We start from the raw sequence: 14923 nt of genomic DNA on the forward strand, positions 1-14923 counted from the left end.
ATTAAAAAAAGTATTAAGGATAAATTCATTGTATATTTTTTTTTATCTAATTATATTAAAATAGATTTTATTATCTATAACTTACGCTTTCTCTTGTATATTTATTATATCTAGATTACCTATTTCCCTTCTTACCGAAAATAAAAAAAAGAAACACAACCTCCCTCACTATACACGAGTATATAGCTACCACACTAGATTATAATATATATACAGAAATTAAATGCATATTATATCCAAACCACTTTCAATAATACTTTTGTAGTGTAGCTATATCTTTAGCATTAGAAAACAAAAATGAACGTACTGTTAACAAAGAAACCTAAGAGATTAGCTACTTAAGGTTTTTTAATATTCCAATCAAACATTTGGAATATACGGTGTTTTCCTTATCTACTATTTAGCTAAGGTAGAAATTATAGCCAAAGTATATAATATTTTATACCCTTTACGTAAAGTTTATTATAAAATTTCCTTTTATTACCTAGTGCTTTATTAAAAAAATAAACCAGAATTAGTTTGAGGATTAGCTTGGAAATAACTCAATTAAAGTTTATTAATAACTATGAGCTTAAAGTTTATTTGAGAAAAATTTACATAAAAGAATAGAATATAACTAACATTCCGATAAAAAAAAAGTATTAAGGATAAATTCATTGTATATATTTTTTTTTATATTAAATTAGATTATATTGAATTAGATTATATTATTTCTTAATAAAAATTTATAATTTAAAGATCCAATATAATCTAGAAAGAATAAAAGAATCGAACTTTTATAACATTATAAAGATAATGTAGCTGCTTACCATTAAGCTAATTCTTTTTATGTATTTAAAATATCTATGATATCTTATTTTCATAAGCAGACTTTTGAGCCTCTACTGCTTCTCGCTTACGCGAGGATGTAACAAACGTTTGCATCTCACCCTTATAAATACTATCGATGCCTTGTTTTAGCTCTATTTTCTATTAAGAGTCGGGGTCCAACTTAGGTCACTTAAAGGTACGCTCGCACTTTATATTTAGTTTGAGCTGCTTATAAAACTATTATCTTTACAAATTGTTAAAGTATTAACCTTTTTAACACAAATTATATATTTACTTTATTTTAAGTATACATAGTCTCTTTATATATTTTTTTATGCATAAATGCATAAAAATTCGCCATAGCTATATTACACATTACATCACTAATATCTTTGAAAATATAAGCATATATAAAAACCATTAAATTGTAGTCATATATGTTATATGATTACTTAAGCATTAAAAAATTAAAGTTTTTAAACTATAAGTTATAGGTTTAAACTCTTTAAATTTATATAAAGCATATATATACTTTATTACCCGTAATTGAAAAAAAATTTTTTTATATACTTTATATAAAGCATATTATACCTTAAAATAACTAAAACAAGATTACAATCTATCTAAAAAACTCCTAAAATTTTATGTAGGTCTAACATCTTTGAAACGATGGCCCATCTCTCACGGTTTTTTATATTCTACTGGTTTCAATTCACCATTATAGGTGTTTATTTCCACACCATAAAAAGAACGAAAATCTGGATGTATACTATTTATTTTTCTAGTTAAGTATCTAATTTCATCTATTGTAAGATTAGCATTGTAAGTTCCAGTAGGCACATGTATTTGGCGTATTATACCTTTATTACCATGGCCATTTAATGCCCTTCACTTAACTTTACTTTTAATTTCATTAAAATAATGATCTACGTTGTTACCGCCTCCAGTTGGATTTAATATTGACTTTAAAGACATATCCCCGTTATCTCGATTTAACATTGACTCTATAGGCATACCCCCGTTATTTGACCCTTGATTTTCAGCAAAATTAACCATATATTCAGAATAAAAATCGAGTCAAAAATCAAATGAGAGTATTTATGTATATGTATTAAAATTTTGTTCAATATATAACATTAAATCTATATTATTGTTGTTCAAGCCAGCTAAGAAATTTTTCTATTCCCACTGACTCTATAACTATAGGCATAGAACTGTGTAATATACCACATATTTCTGAACACTGTCCATAAAAAGTTCCTTCTCTATTAATAAGAACTGAAACTTGGTTTAATCTACCAGGGTAAGCATCACATTTAATACCTAAAGACGGAGAAGCAAAAGAATGAATAACATCTGCCGCAGTTACAATAAATCTAACGTGTGTTAATTCCGGAAGGATAACTCTGTTATCTACTTCAAGCATTCTTAAAGCTCCATCTTCTAAATCAGACTCTGGTACTAAATATGAATCAAATTCTATGAATTCATCATCTGCATTTAGAAAATCAGGATATTGATAACTTCAGTATCATTGGTGTCCCTCTGCTAGTACAGACATCGCAGGATCGCTAACTTCATCCATTAAATATAATAACTTAAATGAAGGGAAAGCTATTAATATTAATATTAAGGCAGGAGTAATTGTTCATATTAATTCTATTAGTGTACCGTGGTTCAAATATTTATGAGATATAGGTGATTTTGTACTACTATAATTTCTTACAATAGATATCATTATTCAACCTACACCAAATAAAATTATAACTAAATAGAACATAATATTATCATGTAATTCAACTAATCCTTCCATTTGAGGAGTAGCACTATCCTGAAAATAAAGACCTCAAGGCTTTGGTGTATCACAACTATTAACGATACTTGAAAATAAGTAATCAATCATATAAAATTCCTTTTCGTTTTTTCTAATATAAACAATTTATAAATTAGAAACCATTAAACAGCTTATACTAATATATATTTTAAATAATAAACAAAAATATATTAATTAGTATATAATTATGTAGTATAAATCTATACTGCCTATAATAAGAACCTTTATGTACTATATACATTTTTTTAATAATAAGTAAATAAAAGATGTAGCATATAATTTTATTTTACATATTGTAACTTAACAACGCTAGTTTTTATACTAGCATTATTACTTTAAATATTACTATTAATATACAACGACTAAAGTATTATAAAGATAATATAGGATAAATCACACATAAAGAATTTAAATAAATGTTATTTAAAAAGGCGTTTACTTAGTCCTTTTTGCTACTAGAACCTTCTCCATTACCTGAAGATGATTCCTTAGACTCTTGTTCTAATGACATTGCTATGGCTCTTGCTAATTGTTGACTCTCACTAGATTCCGTACTATTTCTAGGAGAATTTTCTGCATTAGCTGACTTTAGATCTTGTAATGAATTTAACTTAGCCCTTTCTATTTGATAATGAAACGAATCCTCATAACTACGCTTAGATCCGGCTTGCACCGCTGGCTTTTCCGGATCATAACCTAACTTTTTAGATATATCGTGATAATTATGATCAATCACAGTTAATTGGGAGGATAATTCTTTTTGAATCGTATAAAAGGTTTTTTTTAAAACATGTAAAAAATGGTGCTCCTTATGTGAATCCTTTAACATTTCATCGATCTCCTCCATTTCTTTTCCATAAATACCATTCTCCATGTAAAACTTTTTACGATTAGTTGCTTCAAGTAAAATCCGATCTAGTTTATCACTAGCATCGTTTATTTCTTTTGTACTAGGCATATCTTGATTAAGTGATGGAGGTAACTCAGGATCATAAAAATACTTATTATTAGATTTACCTTTATCTAATTTTTGACCTGAGCTAGAACTTTCCCCGGGCGAATCATGATAACCCCTATCAGTAGATTTACCTTTATCTAATTTTTTACCAGAGTTAGATCCTTCATCATCTGAATTTTTACCAGAGTTAGATCCTTCATCACCTGAATTTTTAAATAATGCTGTTGGTCGTGTATTAGTCACGGGTAACCCATCACTACCTAATTTAAGCGTATATTTATCAAATAAAAAATCTAAGCATATTTTACCTTTTATACCTAAGTACTCGCAGAATCAATTGATGAAACCATTATTAGCAGTTCACATCAATAAACCATATGCTAAACAAGAAAAAAATTCAAAATTTTTTGTAAGTAAATCTATATTTATGTAATATATAAACATAGTAAATAGACTTACAATAGAAATAAACAAAAAAACTTTAGCTAAAGGGTATTTAGCCAAAATTCTAAATATAGAGTTATTAAAGGTAGATATATGACTTATTGTACTTATTTTAAAAATACTTAAAGTAAGCATTTGTCTACTATCAATTTTAAGAGCATTTTTACCTAGTTCAAAAGCAAAACCTAATGTTAAGGCTAAAAAGAAGATCAACATTATAGTTAAACCATATATGCCATTTGTATATGCACTTACTACGTAAGGATAAACTAAAAGAATCTCTAGATCAAACAATAAAAATAACAATGCGAATATAAAGAAAGAAATACTGAACTGTGTCCTGTTTTGACCCAGGAACGAGTGGAAACCACACTCAAACGCACTATCTTTTTCCTGGTAAGGATTATGTGGAGCAAATATCAAATTAACGGCCAATAAAATAATGGCCAATAAAGGTATAAAAACAAAAAAAAAAGTTGTACTTGTCATTTATTGGTTAAATAATATCAATGCTAATATATTAGCTAAACTTAATCATTCATGAGGTACGAATATAAATAAAAGTATTATTAAAGTTAATACAGATATAGTAATAGTTAAATAACTAGATAATATAATACTATTTGTTTTAAACGTTATTTTTTCAATTAAGTTATTATTTTGTATTATGTTACCGTGTAAAGTCAAATTGGCGATTTCTGGATTAATTGTATGCTCAGGAGCATCAAAGAATATTTGTTTAATGATGTTTAAGTAGTAAACACCACTAATAACACTAGTTAATATAGCAACTAGTGCAAGGAAAATGTAACCACTGTCTAATGCAGCACTCAGTACCATTTGTTTTGCAAAGAATCCTATAAGAGGAGGTATTCCTGCAAAAGAAAAAATAGTAATAGTTAAACTTAAAGCTAATAAAGGATTTATTTCAAAATATCCCTTAAGTTGACTTATTAATTGTACTGGAGAATTGTTTTTATCATCTAGTTGTTTGTATTCATTGCTTTCGTTTACGTAATAATAAAGAGAAAACCCTATACTAATTAATATAATAAAAGCATTTAAATTACTAATAGAATACTGCATAAGGTAAAATATAAAGGCTTGTATAGACTCTACACTGTTAATACTTAGTGCAAGCAAAATAAACCCTACATGTGATATAGTACTGTAAGCGAACAATCTTTTAATTCTAAATTGAGTTAAACCTACTACTGTACCAACAATTAATGAAAGTAAAGAACTTACAAGTAAGCTAGAAGTCCAACTAAAACTAAAATTAAATAAAGAATTGCTTGTATAATGCACTAATTCTAATAAAAATACAAAAATAGAAATTTTTGCAACAATAGCTACAAATGTAGTCACTATAGTAGGTATAGCATCATATACACCAGGAGATCAGAAGTGAAAAGGTGCAGCACTCACCTTAAATAAGAAACCTACGCTAAGTATAAGCAATGAAAAGTTAATATAATAACTTTTATATCAATATAAAATATTATTACCACCCTCATTGGCCAAATCACTTAAACTAGTTATAACATATATACCATCAAGATTAGTAGTACCTGAATTTGCATATAATAAACTAGTACCTAGTAAAATAAAACAAGAACTTAAACCACCTAATAAGAAATAAGTTAAACCACCTGAAGTAGCTAATTCAGAATTTCGGTATAATGTACTAAGTAAATATAAACCGTAACTTTGTAACTCAATAGATAGAAATATAGAAACTAAATCACTTGTAGATACTAAAAATATTGCACCACTAACTATAAATAATAATATTAAAGGGTACTCGATTATTTTAAACTGTTCCCCCATCTTATTTACAATTTTAGTTCTGTAATATAATAAATTATAAAAAAGCATTTTATTTAGAGAAGAATATGAAGTTGTTCACACCCTTCTAGGATAAAATGCTGTAAGTTGAAGTATTAGTCCACTGATTAAACATATAAACATATGAAAAATATGGGTAATACTAGTTGCATGAAATAATCCTCCATACAAACCTATACCTCTGTCTAAAGATGTAAAATATAAACTCGTGAAAGATAATAATGATGAATAAAGAAGAATTATAATAGACACTCTACTATATAATATAGACTTATCTCGTCTTAAGGTAACCGCATTCGATAATAATAATTGTAATATTGATAATATAATCATTAAATAAATAAAAGAGTCTAACTTTTATATATTTATTTTTAGCGTAATAATAAAAAAATATCTCACTTTTAATTATATATCTAAACTTTTTTTATGCTATGTACAATCTATATAAAGCTTCAATCATTTAATTAAATTTTACGCTTTTTATTGTATATGTTAAACACATTAAAAATATAATATATACAATAAAAATAAGACAAAAATGTAGTATTAAAAATAGCCGGAGGAGAAATTTGAATTCTCATTCTTAATGCATGAAATTAATGTTCTAACCAATTAAACTACCCTGGCTGTTATTATACTTTAGATTATAAAGGGTGAATACCCTGATTTGAACAGGGAACACACTGTGCCACATACAGTCGCTCTACCTATTGAACTATATCCACCTTTAAATCATAATATTTATATAACTTTAAACATATAATACTAAAAAGTAATTATGTTGGAGTGATTCGAACACTCAATGGTAAATACCAAAAATTTATGACTTACCGATTAGTCCACAACATATTTTTAAATATATTAATATATAGATAAATAATAAACTAATAACATTGCATAAGGTAGATCCGACTTGAACGGATAAGATATAAAAATAATCAAATAGGCCTAAGCTATTCATGTCTACCAGTTCCATCACTACCTTTAAATTGCTCGAGATAAGATTTGAACTTACAACCTAAACATCTTCAGAGTTCCGCTCTACCAGGTTGAGCTTCTCGAGCTATATATACAGCTTGTAAAGCTATATACACTACATATTTAAGTGTTATATCTATTATGATACATGAAGTATAATTTATATTTAAATTAGCTTACGTGTCTAATTCTATATGATTATCTAACATAACTATAACCAAATAAAAATATTTTTTTTTTTAGTAAAATCCTAGCATCTTAATAATTAAATGAACTAAGATTTATTAAAAAAAATATTAACTATGGTTAATATAGCTTATAACGCCATATATATAAATATAAGCAGATTGCCATTATATTTTTTGTTAACCACCCTCTCTGAAAAAGATACCTATACCTTAAGTGGAGACATCAGGACTCGATCCTGAAATAACGATATGCAAAATCGCAGTTTTACCAATTAAACTATGTCCCCTTTTTATATAATAATATATAGATTTATAATATTATTTTTATGTACTATCTTTTGCACTTTTATTATTTTATGTTGGTAAGCACTTTATAGTAATATAAATATATATGTAACCTTTTATATATGAAGCTGACATAGCGTTTATATAATATAAACAAAAATTTGTTTATGACTTTAAACCATATAACGTATCCAAAAGAGGACTTGAACCTCTACGATATTATATCAACGAAGCTTAAGTTCGTCCTGTCTACCAATTCCAGCACTCGGACGTATATTTTTATTTGATAAATCTAAGGCCAGAGTGAGTTGAACACTCATCTCAGCTGTCATGAGCAGCTTGCTTTACCAATTAAGCTATGACCTTCTTATATATGCGGACAAAGGATTTGCACCAATATAGACTGGACATGAGCCAATTATGTTACTATTACATCAATCCGCATTATAAAAAATATAAGTTTATATTAATATACAATTTATAGCCTCAGAGGGGGTTGAACCCTCGCATGTAATGACGAAAACATTATGTCTTAACCACTTGACTATAAGGCCTATTATGTATAAAATAAGTCCAGTGCAAGTATCGCACTTGCTTCAGCTGGTTACAAAACAGCTACATTACTTTTATGCTAACCGGACTGAAGTTAATGTAGTTGTATTTATTATAATTATTATTCTTATATACATAAAAATATGTGTGATATCGGGTAAAATTAGTTAAATATTAAATTAGTACTTTATACCTAAAAACATTTAAATTCTTTCAGCTAAAGCCTATTAATAGCAATAATATTCTTTAATTTAAGGAAGCTAAAATAAAGGGTTTTATTGCATAATAAAAAAGATTTTTTATTATTTACTATTTCGTAGTATTCCACTACGTATATTTAAGAATATCTTAAAGTAAATTTCGCGCCTAAATGCTTTCAGCACTTACTTTTAACTAACTTAGCGTTCCTGCCGTGCCTATGCTATAGATTTACTTAAGTGTAAGTAACACCCCATTGTGCCTATCATCTCTTTAGTTTATTTAGGTTTTTCTTCATTTATTTAATATTGGGCACATAAACAACAGGTAAACCAGAGGTTAATATACCCAGCTCCTTTCGTACGAGGGGGATATCCTTATTTTATTCTAATTTCCTCTAGAAGATAGAAACCATACTGTCTCACGACGTATTTAACCCAGCTCGTGTAACTTATTAATCGACGAACAGTCGAACCCTTCATGATTCCTGCATTCATGTGGATAAGTTAAGCCGACATCGAGGTGCCAAACTGCGCACTCAATTTGTACTTCCTGGCGCAATTAGCCTGTTCATATTGTGTTAAGTTAAAAGCAATATATTATACTTTTAACCGCCATTTTTTTCAAAATGGATCAGACTATTTATTCAATTTTCTCTATTTATGATATATGCAACGCGAAAATTAAAAACATGGCTAACATAAATATGCACACCTGTAAAAAAATAAATAAAAAAAATATATAAAAAATATATTTAATATATAAACATTTAAATTTATTTATTTAAGGATTTTATTTACTACTTACTCAGCCTTTAACTCCAAAAGCACCGTTACGGTTCTTAGAGTTTATAAGTGTATATTGTACATTTGATTTATGGTAACCTCTTAGCATGATAGTAGATAATCCTCGGAAAGAAGAATCCACATTTTTTAACCCTCCTAATCATTTCATTTTAAATACAGATCTTGATGCAGTTGCTCGGGGAGTTAATCTACCTTTTGCTTCCACTCTGATACCTCTTAATTTTAAATGTTTTAAATGATGTCTAATTACAAAACCTTTTAAAGAAATTTTTTTTTTCTTCGTATAAGATCTTTTTACAACATTTATTTGTAAATCATCCGCGGCAGGGTAGAAACTTAATAACAGATTGTTTAAATAATCTTTACCTTTGTTATAATTAAACATAGAGCTAATAATATTATTACGAATTCTATTAACCAAGAACTGGTCTTTGTTTGGTCTAGGTATTCTTTCACTTATTTTCCTAATAACAGGTAATTTAAGTTTACGTAAAGATGTTTTTAAAACTTTATATAATCTATTATTTCTATTTCTTAGTTTTAATGATACAACTTGAGTAAAAATATCACTATTTAAATGCATTTTTTTTAATTTTACTATGTTGAACTCAACTTCTTTATTATATAAAATTTTTACTAAATTAATAAGATTTGACATAAACTGATTTGTAAATTTTAAGCTATTTAACTTAAATAAATAAAAAAAGTATCGTAATTTTTTTTCTTTAAAATGTTTTATAGACTCAAGTTTAACTTGATCAAATTTAAGATAGTCTAGAGGTTTTCAACTTGAAATCTTATTAAGAAACATTATACGTTTTTCATCTTCTGTTATAATATTTGTTTTAACTAAACTTGTTAAAAATACAAAATAAGTATTTAATAACTCTACTTCGGAAGAGTTAGCGTATTTGTTAATAATGGACATAGTATATATTTCATATAAATTATCATGGTCACCTAAAATAGAAAATTCCTCTCAACTTAAGGGTCTATTATATTTTATGAGGGCTTTCCCTTCACGGTTGTATTTAACAGATTTTTTCAAATCATAACGAGGATAAAAAATTTCTTTTTTAGCCTTTTCGTAATTCTGTGATAGTAACATACCCTCTGTATTAAGAACATAAAACGTAATTAATACTTTGTTGCTTGTATGTTTTAATTCACCTCTACCTATAAAAACTTTTTTAGTAGACACTCGTCTGAATCTAAGAAGTAATTGTTTAGTTTTATTTTGTAATAAATCTCGGTTAAGTTGAAAATTAAAAAAACTTTTTAAAATATTTATAAGATTTTTATCTGCTGTAGGTAACGTTTTTATATAATTAGAGTCATATGAATATATACTATTATATCATTCTTGAGATGCAGGTGTATAATGTCTAGTTATACCCGTATCACTTTTAATATAATTCAATTGTTTATATATGGTTGTTTTACTTTTTTTGGCAAATAAAATAGGTAAATTTGGATCTAAATTTACTTGAGATGAATTCATCTCAATATTTACTTGTGTTTTTAAGTCTCTCATGTTATTTAATTTTATATCTAATTTTGCTTAATCATTAATCTAGGATTAAGTCTATTTCATTAATATAATTTATATTAATTATTAATTTGTTAAATTATTCTTAAATTACTAATTTAAAACAACCTAACTTTAAAATATTATAAAGGAAGAGAAAATTGTTGGATTCTTATTAAGGTATTATGGTATTATTTAACCAAACAAACCTTATAGTCGTTGAACGTTTTTACTATTTGAAGTAAAATTCGCTTCAAGTTAACTTATTTTAAGTCTTTCTTGAAATTAACCCAATTATTACAACATTTACTATAAATATAATAAATATTGTGGGACAATAGCTTGTTTATCCCTAGCGTAGCTTTTTCAATTATCCAAGACCTTTCCTTTCTGCATCTTGTGATCATATGCCCCGCTTACGCGACTGATAGACGTGTAAGTCAAACAGTAAAGCAAGATTAAGCCATTAAACTTGACAAGTAATAAACATAATTATATTATTAGTAATTTTATTAATCACCGGATGTGCTATATTAGTACATACCTACTAATAACATAACTAAAAACATTGGAAAACTAAAAAGTATTTTCTTAATGTTTTAATTACAACTATTTTCCATATAGTTAAAATCTTACTTGAATAAAAAATATTAGTTCTAACTCAATAGATATATAGCTGGATTAGTTATAGCACAAGCTATACCAAATAACATACTAAAAAAAAAATATACATCATTAGTATATTTAATTATCATAATTATATGACAATTTTACAAAATTAACTTTGGATACACCCAGGTACTTTTTATGGGATCTGTGCCCCGCATAAACTGCCTCCTAGCAATTGTTCCTTCAAAGAAGGTTAATGATTATCTCAAATCTCTTACAAGGCGAAGCATGCAAAAAAGTTTGAGACTTTCACGTAGAAAATCTACCAATATGATAAACTAAATAAAGGTGTTTCAATTGTGTTAACACTACCTTATAACTAAAAATCGCAATATCATATTCAATAACTAGCAACAGTAAAGCTGCATAGGGTCTTCTCGTCTAACTAGAGGTAAACTGTATCTGCACAGCTATTCCAATTTCACTGAGCCAATCATTGAGACAGCTGTTGTATCGTTAAATCATTCATGCAAGACCGCATTTAACGGCCAGGGTATTCCGCTACCTTAGGACCCTTATAGGTAAGGCCGCCATTGATCGGGGTTTCCTTCGAAGCCAAGCTTATATTAGTCGACTTAGCAAATCCGTTAACCAGCCGACATCGGGCAGAAATCACACTCAATACTTTGATTTGTTATCTTACTGCAGAGTGCTTTGTTTTAATTAAACAGTCGTACAACACTATTCCATGCTTCCTATTCTTAACCTAATATTAATTAGGAGGAATGGCTCTCCTTATCCCGAAGTTACGGTAGTTAGTTTGCCGAGTTCCTTAATGATTGTTCACTCAAACGCCTTCGTATTCTCTACTAGCTTACTGGGGGTAGTCTTTAGGTACGGTTTAGATTATCTTACTATAAAAATATTGCTCATCTGTTTTAGTTTATTGCAAATATATAGTTACTGTTTTTCCAGAACCTTCTTCACTTTATTTTTCTACCTTTTGTAATTACTTACGTTAGATTATTAAAAAGAAGGTTGTTACTTTGTGACAAAGATTTACTCATCGTTTAATCCCTTTGGATTGGTAAACTTAGAGGCCGTTACTTTATTAAAACCATAAGCTTTAGGCGAGGGTATTACCCTTTTTCGTTACTCATGTCAGCATTCTCACTTGGGTTATCTTATATTTATTCTTAAAAAGAATAAGTCCTTGATTTACCCAACGTTCTGCTACCCCATTAAATATAATAATAAATTATTAATAAATATGGACAAGGTGTCGGTATATTGTTTAGATCCGTTAAATTTTCGGTGCAACTATCAGTATAAATTAAACGCAAGCGTTTATTTATTAAACCAGTGCTCTGTTACGAGATCTTCAAAAAATGGACCGCTTCTAAGCCTATTTCCTAGTCGTATTAGATAGAAACTTCCTTAATTTCACTTAACAATAATTTTGGAACCTTAACTCTTGTTCTGGGCTGTTTCCCTTTAGACATACAACCTTATCGTACTATGTCCGATTATTCAATATTCATCATTGCCCTTCCGAGTGCGAATACTCACCGATAAAATCTTCACGATTGCCCGATATATGCAAAATTACCCCCCCTTATTCTATAACCTGGCCGAAAAAGCCAATAGAATAATAAGATAGAAGTTGCCTGAGATCACAGTTCTGTACCTGCTATGATGTGCCTTGAATTACCTACTTATATAGGTTTCGCAGAAACAGATCTACCTCTTTAGTCTTGATTTTATTAAGACAAAGCTGAGGTCCTTCTCCCTAAATAGTTAAAAACTATCCATTTAACGGATAGTAATGTATTTTTTTTTTTTTATTTTTTGTGTCCAGCTGTACAATAATATATTTTCTTTACAGGTCTTCCAGTTTTAAGTGCTTTATTTACAGCAGTTCTACTTACACCTATAGCTGCAGCTGCTTCAGTTATGTTTGTATATTCTTTTACCTCTAGTGTAGTAAGATTTTTAACTGTAACAGGTACACCAACAAGCAATATTCTAGCCGCCTTCATGTTAGCACGTGTTTCATCCGAAAGTTTTATACCTTTACGTGAGTCAGATATTTTTATTTTCTCTTTATCAGTTAAGATTCTACCTGTTGCGGCTAATGATAAGTTATTTCTTGCTTCTTCACTTAATTTTCGATCCTTTTTAAAGAACTCTAAAGTTTCATCGCTATGTTTAAAACCTAACGAAGAACCTGCTTGTTGTAATATATTATACTCAGGTTTTAATAAATCTAAATAAAACTGCTCTCTTAATATAAGATCTACATCCTCACAGTACTCAAGAATATCTAAAGTAAAATTTGAATATCCATATTTCAAAAGAGCATTATGTATAGCTGTTTTATGTTCACTTAAATGTTTAAGACTATAATATTTATATAATCTCACAGAAAAATTAACTGAACTACCTATGTAGCTTTTTTTATTTACATTGTTAGTTCAACGATATACAACTGCTTTATTTTTGTTTTCTTTTAATATACGATCTTTTTCAAGATCACAATTAATATAAGTTATTATAGGCTTTACTTCAGAAGAGTTATTACCTAATACAGATGAAAAAAGGCAACATTGTTGCCCTATAAATTTTTGTATAAAGTTTATTTGAGTAGCTTTATTTTAATTATTTAAATATTAATGTCTTTACATTCAAAACTTTAGAGGTTACACTTTCGATTCTATCAATGATTTAGGGTGCTAGCCTTCCAATGGCCCGAGTACCTTTCTACTTGTACCTCGCTTGTAGCTGCTACGGGTATCTAATCATGATAACTTGTCGACTATACTCTTAACCAAATATAGTGAACTTATTAGGATCACTAATTCTAATTGAAAAGAATAAAGTATGAACATAAACCATTAAGGCTCTTATGGGACGAATAGAAATAAAAAAAAAAAATACTATACTATCCTGCATCCTTTAGGATGAGGCTTGACTATATCTTAAGCTTGCGCTAACCAACATCTAGTCGATGAACTGCACACCATTACTTTTAAATAATGGTGCTTGGCTGCGGATTACCCATTCACTTACGTGTATCAATTTCGATTTTACCATACCACGAGTCATTACCTGTGCCACAAACTGTGTTACCACGTCTGCTTGGTTGAAATTGCTTTAGGGCTTTCCCGCAATTTGATGGTTTGAGCAGAAGGTTCACTTCTACCTACTGGCCTAAATAATTGCTTATTCTATCTTCTACCAGCTATCCTAGTCAGTGTTGTCTTTCACTAACTTACCACAGTTCTTCGGATATCTTTACAACGATAACCCGTTCGGGCTTTTATAACCCTGACTGTAGTAAGATCACCAGGCTTCGGGTCTAATTTTAGATACTAATTCATTATTTCATAATTGGTTTATCTGGGCATTATTGCTCGCATCTAATATTAACTCGCTGACCCATTATGCAAAAGGTACGCTCTTACTTTTTATTTAAACTTTACTCGAGCTGCTTATAAGACTACTATTTCAAACCGTTCCTTCATAGTACTTTTACGCTATCGCTTATATATTATATTTAGCCTTAGAGGAAGGTTCCCCTTTACATTCAAACAGGTTTTGCCCATTTTACTTATTATATATCTACCATATCTTCGAATTATTCTTCTAGTCTATGACCTATATTTGAAGGCTCTTCTACTTTCATTCACACTAATTATAGAATCTCGTTTGATTTCTTTTCCTGAAGTTACTAAGATATTTCAATTCACTTCGTTTATTATTGAATTTCTCTAAGAGTTCATGTGTATTTTACTACCAGATATTTCACCGGATTAAAGAACAACTAATATTACAATTTCTTCACGCAATACACATTTTAAATTTCTTTACTCTCTTTAATATATA

At 28.4% G+C, this 14923-nt stretch overlaps 7 non-coding genes across 7 annotated transcripts; all 7 read right to left on the reverse strand.

Annotated features, from left to right (window-relative positions):
• Positions 1-6448: 6448 nt before the first annotated feature.
• On the reverse strand, positions 6449-6521 carry ONS95_010796. The gene has a single exon. It is a non-coding gene; the product is annotated as a tRNA-Met (tRNA).
• A 25-nt stretch (positions 6522-6546) lies between these two features.
• Positions 6547-6619, reverse strand: ONS95_010797. The gene has a single exon. It is a non-coding gene; the product is annotated as a tRNA-His (tRNA).
• Positions 6620-6884: 265 nt separating this feature from the next.
• Positions 6885-6958, reverse strand: ONS95_010798. The gene has a single exon. It is a non-coding gene; the product is annotated as a tRNA-Phe (tRNA).
• Positions 6959-7275: 317 nt separating this feature from the next.
• ONS95_010799 lies at positions 7276-7347 on the reverse strand. The gene has a single exon. It is a non-coding gene; the product is annotated as a tRNA-Ala (tRNA).
• Positions 7348-7533: 186 nt separating this feature from the next.
• On the reverse strand, positions 7534-7616 carry ONS95_010800. The gene has a single exon. It is a non-coding gene; the product is annotated as a tRNA-Leu (tRNA).
• A 22-nt stretch (positions 7617-7638) lies between these two features.
• Positions 7639-7711, reverse strand: ONS95_010801. Its single transcript has one exon. It is a non-coding gene; the product is annotated as a tRNA-Met (tRNA).
• Positions 7712-7826: 115 nt separating this feature from the next.
• ONS95_010802 lies at positions 7827-7899 on the reverse strand. The gene has a single exon. It is a non-coding gene; the product is annotated as a tRNA-Glu (tRNA).
• Positions 7900-14923: the final 7024 nt, after the last annotated feature.

This window comes from Cadophora gregata (genome assembly GCF_030347475.1).
Source record: "Cadophora gregata isolate MNR1 chromosome Unknown scaffold_49, whole genome shotgun sequence".
Lineage (NCBI taxonomy): Eukaryota > Fungi > Ascomycota > Leotiomycetes > Helotiales > Ploettnerulaceae > Cadophora > Cadophora gregata.